The sequence below is a fragment of the Tupaia chinensis genome, unplaced genomic scaffold (genome assembly GCF_000334495.1).
Source record: "Tupaia chinensis unplaced genomic scaffold, TupChi_1.0 Scaffold144058_1, whole genome shotgun sequence".
Classification (NCBI taxonomy): Eukaryota; Metazoa; Chordata; class Mammalia; order Scandentia; family Tupaiidae; genus Tupaia; species Tupaia belangeri.
Genome location: NW_006203910.1, coordinates 15,763 through 21,310, shown reverse-complemented (window position 1 = coordinate 21,310; position 5,548 = coordinate 15,763). Strand labels below are relative to the sequence as shown.

Below are 5,548 nucleotides of genomic sequence, written 5' to 3'. Positions count from 1 at the left end.
GCCAGACAGACAGAGACATAGAGACAGAAAGCGAGAAATCACCCCCTGGGGGGGATGGCCATGCCGCAATCCCTTCTCCTCCTTTCTCCTCTTGGGATCTTGGGCATGCACGCACACGCGCCGGTGTGAGTTTTAAGCCACTGGGTCCAGGACGCGAATCACGGTCGACTACGTGGGAGTCCAGTGACATAGCCATTACGCTAACTGCTGGTTCAAGGAACCCATTTTTGTCTTTGTTGATTTTTTTCTATTATTTTTTCCCTCTTTTTTTTTTTTTTTTGAGAGTTTTTTTGCTATAGGGCACGTGAGCTCATCAGAAAGAGAGCAATAGACAGAAAGTGAGAAAACACCCCCCAGGGTGATGGCCACGCTGCAATCCCTTCTCCTCTGTTCTCCTCTTGGGATCCTTGGGCATGCACAGACGCGTGGGGTGTGAGTTTAAGCCACCGGGTCTGGGACTTAAACCTCGGTCCACTACATGGGAGTCCAGCAACGTAGCCATTATACCAACTGCTGGTCCCTGTAGTTTCTTTTTTTATTTACTTTTTTAAATTATCATTTATACATTTAGTCGCTATACATCATTTAGATTGTAAAGAGACTTTACCCAGCATGATATACACCTCACACCTAAACAACTGCTACAGCCATGGATGCCAAAACACTACCTCTATGATAACCAGGGCTCCCATACAGAGTATGCTCCCCATTCAGAATCAAAGGACCATGGTACCCATTTCCAAGTGCCCCTGATCCCAACAAAGTCACCCCACTGCATATACAAAGTTTCAGTCACAAAGTCGCCAAAAAACACCACTGATATGGATGAAGATCGCAGAAGAAAATGAATACAAGCTACTATTGAACCCAACCAGAATCAAAGTCAAATCCCACTGTCCAACTATCACTACAGGATACATTTACATGACAAAGGCCTCTACCAAAGCTACTGTCATAAAACTGGAAAGGGGAACTGTTTCCCTATATGCCAAATATCGACAGAACACTAGTAACATGGAAAAGAAAAAAACAAAAATGACTTCTGCCAATGAAAATATTATTTCTCTAGTAACGGACTACAGAGAAAATGAAATCTGAGAAATTTCTGATAATGAATTCACAATAATGATTTTAAGGAAATTCAATGAGATGCAGTAAAATTTTAATAAAAACTTAACAAAACCAGGAAAACAATCCATAATATGAGAAAATAAAGAGTTATAATATTAAAAAGTCCTGGAAATTAGTAATTCAATTCAAATAATTAAAAATACAGTCAAGAGCATGAACAACAGCCTAAATCAAGATGGTAAAAGAATTTCTGAATTTGAAGACAGAATTTTTGTAATAACACTGTAAGACAAAATAAAAAGAAGGAATGAGAAAATCCTACAGGACTTATAACAAACCATTAATCAATCAAGAAAATCCTCCTATTATGAGATATTCAGAATGAAAAGAAATTAAAATTGTCATGGAAACCTATTTCATGAAATTATAGCCAAAGAATGTTCAAATCTATGGAGAAATACATACATCCAGATTAAGAAAAGACAAAAGTTACCAAGAGTTAACAAAAAAGATTCTCTGAAATATATTATAGTTAAACTGTCAATAGTGAAAGATAGAGAAATCTAAAAACAATGTCAAGTCATGAATAAATGGATTCCTATTAGAGTCTTAGCAGAAACTTTATAGGCCAGGAGAATATGGGACAAAGTATTCAACCTAATGAAAGAAAAAGATAAAGAAGAAATAGGAAGAAGAGGCAGAGGATGTGTGTGTGTGTGTGTGGGGGGGGGAGTAGGGGAAAGAAGAGAAGGAGAATAAAAATCTTTTAGCTAAGCCTACTATACTCAGAAATTCTAGTACTGAGATTTGAAGAATGAAGAGTTTTTCCCCACACAAGCAAAAACAGATATAATTCAGCATAACTGGACTACCTTTTCAAGAAATACTTAAGGGGTGGGAAGGCCCTGTAGCCTAGTAGTTAAAGAAGTTAGATCCCACATGACTGACTATGGTTCAAACCCTGGTCCTGACAGCTTGAAAAACATGTTTGGCACTTTGCATAAGTGCCCCACATACTGAAAGGATTGATAAGAGGAAGAGAAGAGATTGCAGCATGACCATATCCCATTGGAGAATGCTTTTTGTTTTCCTCTCTCTCTCTCTCTCTCTTTCTCTCATCACTGCACTTGACCTATAGCAATTTAAAAAAGAGGGGTGGATGGGGGAAGGATTGACATGGGCACCACGAAAGGTCCATCCCTGAAGTGCTTAGTGGTAGTTTCCATGCGCTGCGTTTGGGCGACATAGAGCCGAGGCGCAAGGCTCCGAAGGAGAGGTAGAGTTAGAGGGGACGCTAGGCATACTGTGCCTGGGACGCGAACAGCTGGGTTTGTGGGGCTAGCCCTGGCGCCATCATACTGCTCCTTTCTAGCGCCACAGACAGCCAGGGCACCGCTATCACCCATGCTCTGACCTCTGGAACTGGAGGATAAGAAAGAATTATCAGAGGAATCAGAAGATGAAGAATTGCAGTTAGAAGTTTTCCATGCTGAAAATACTTGATCCCAAAGACTGGAAGAACCAAGATTATTATGCAGTTCTTGGACTTGGTCATGTAAGATACGAAGCTACGGAGAGACAGATCAAAGCAGCTCATAAAGCAATGATTTTAAAATATCATCCAGACAAACGGAAAACAGCTGGTGAACCAGTAAAATAAGGATATAATGACTACTTCATTTGCATAACTAAAGCTTATGAAATATTATCTGATCCAGTAAAAAGACGAGCATTTAACAGTGTAGATCCTACTTTTGATAACTCAATTCCTTCTTTTATTTTTTTGGAGAGGTTTTTGCTATAGGGGTGTGCACTCTCCAGAAAGACAGAGAGAGACAGAGAGACAGAAACCAAGAAATCACCCCCCCCCCCAGGGGAGATGGTCACACGGCAATCTCTCTTCCTCCATTCTTCTCTCAGGATCTTGGGCATGCACGCACATGTGCACGGTGTGAGTTTAAGCCACGAGGTCTGGGACTCGAACCGCGGTCGGCTACATGAGAGTTCAGCTACATAGCCATTATGCTAACTGCTGGTCCCAGATAACTCAATTTCTTCTAAAAGTGAAGCAAAGGACAGTTTCTTCAAAGTATTTTCCTCAGTGTTTGGAAGGAATTCAACATGGTCAATTAAAAAAAAAAAGTCCCTAAACTTGGTGATATGAATTCATCATTTGAAGATATAGATGCATTTTATTCTTATATTTAGATGAAGAAGAAAAAGAAATAGCAGAATGTCGTGATGAGAGGAGATGGATTGAAAAGCAGAACAGTGCAACAAGAGCACAAAGAAAAAAAGAAGAAATGAACAGAATAAGAACATTAGTTGACAATGCATATAGTTGTGATCCAACGATTAAAAAAATTAAGGAAGAAGAAAAAAAAAAACAAGAAATAAGCAGAAAAGAAAGCCAAAGCAGAAGCAAAATGGAAGGAGCAAGAAGCTAAAGAAAAACAAAGACAAGCCAGATTAGAAGCTGCTTGATTGGCTAAGGAGAAAGCGGAAGTTAGACAGCAAGCATTGTTGGCAAAGAAGGAGAAAGGTATTCAGAAAAAAAAGCCATTAAAAAATAAAGGCAAAAAACTTTAAAACTTATGCAAGTCCTGGAATCACTTTTCTGACAACATGGCAGAGCGTGTTAAAATGATGGAAAAAGCGGAAACATTTTATGATTGGCTTGAACTAGCAAGTTTACAGTGTTTGAATCAAACACTTCCTTCATCTAAAAAAGAAGTAGGAAAGACTGCATTAGGAAAACAGAAATAAATGAGCAAATTGGAACAAGAAAAAGAGGAAGCTGAGGCTCCTATGCGACAAGCATCTAAGACTGCAGAGAAGTCAACTGGTGGGGGTGGGAATGGCAGCAAAAATTGGTCAGAAGATGGTCTGAAATTACTAATTAAAGCTGTGAATCTCTTCCCTGCTGGAACAAATTCAAGATGGGAAGTTATTGCTAACTATACGAACATACATTCTTCCTCTGGAGTGAAAAGAACTGCCAAAGATGTTATTAGCAAAGCAAAAGAGTTTCTAAAACTTGACCTCCATTGAAAAGATGACATAAACAAAATGACTTTTGATAAGTTAAAAAAAGAAAAAAAACACACCAGGTAATACCTCAAGCCGATGTTGCCACACCTTCAGAATGATTTGAAGGTCCATGCACAGGTTTCACCCCTTGGACAACAGAAGAACAGAAGCTTTGAAAGCATACCCAGTAAATTCACCTGAAAGACGGGAAGAAACAGCAGAAGCTGTGCCTGGCAGGACAAAGGACTGCATAAAACGATGCAAGGAACTCATTGAGATGGTTAAAGCCAAGAAAGCTGCTCAAGACCAAGTAAATGCAAGTAGAGCCAAGAAATGACTTCATGACAATTGTTTTTTGTGCATTTCTATAATAAAACTGAAAACACTATTTTAAAAAAAAATAAAGTACTGGGCCAGCCAGTGGTGTGTGTGGTTAAGGTGGCTGGATCCCCCATGGCTTGCCTAACTATGTGGTTTGAGTTGCAGATCCAGCAGTTTGAGAAACACACTGGGCATATGTACATGCATACCCAAGATCCTGAGAAGAGAATAGAGAAGAGATTGAGGTGTGACCACCTCCCTGGGGGTGGTTTCTCACTTTCTCTCTCTGCCTCTGCCTCTGTCTCTCAGGAGTTCACATACCCTATAACAAATTAAAATGAGAAAGAGAAAGAGGAACTTAAAGGAGTCCTACATCTGGAAGTGAAAATAAAGTAAGTGCCATCATAAAAAACAGGCAAAGATATCAAATTCACTGGTAGAGATATCACACAAATTAGAGAAAGTAATCAGAACCTACCACCATATAAAATCACCAAAATAAAGGTAAATAAAGAGGACAAAGGGGAAAAAAAGAAAGCATAATCAATAAAAAAGCAATCAGTAAAATGACAAAGTAAATTTGCACCTATCAGTAATAATATTTTTTTTTGAGAGGTTTTCGCTGTAGGGTACGTGCGCTAGCCAGACAGACAGAGAGAGAGACAGAGACAGAAAGCGAGAAATCACCCCCCAGAGGGTATGGTCACACCGCAATCCTTTCTCCTCCATACTTCTCTCGGGATCTTGGGCACCCACGCACACGCGCCCGGTGTGAGTTTTAAGCCACCGGGTCTGGGACGCGAACCGCGGTTGACTACATGGGAATCCAGCGACATAGCCATTATGCTAACTGCTGGTTCCCAGTAATAATCTTGAATGTAAATGAATTACATTCCCCATTCAAAGGATAAAGAATTGCTGAATGGATTGTAAAGAAAAAAGAGACTATGGTATATGCTGCCAACAAGAAACTCATGTCATATATATAGAGATATGTAAACTAAGAGTGAAAGGATGAAAAAAGACATCCATGTCAATGGAAACCAAAAGCAAATAGTTGTTGCAATACTATTAGGTCATTGGGAAAGTCATGGAGCATTGTTTTGTTTGTTTGTTTGTTTTTTCT

General features: G+C 39.5%; 1 pseudogene; it reads left to right on the top strand.

The window, feature by feature from the left end:
* The first annotated feature begins 2,542 nt into the window (after positions 1 to 2,542).
* On the top strand, positions 2,543 to 4,438 carry LOC102493941 (dnaJ homolog subfamily C member 2-like; annotated as a pseudogene).
* The last annotated feature ends 1,110 nt before the right edge of the window (positions 4,439 to 5,548 follow it).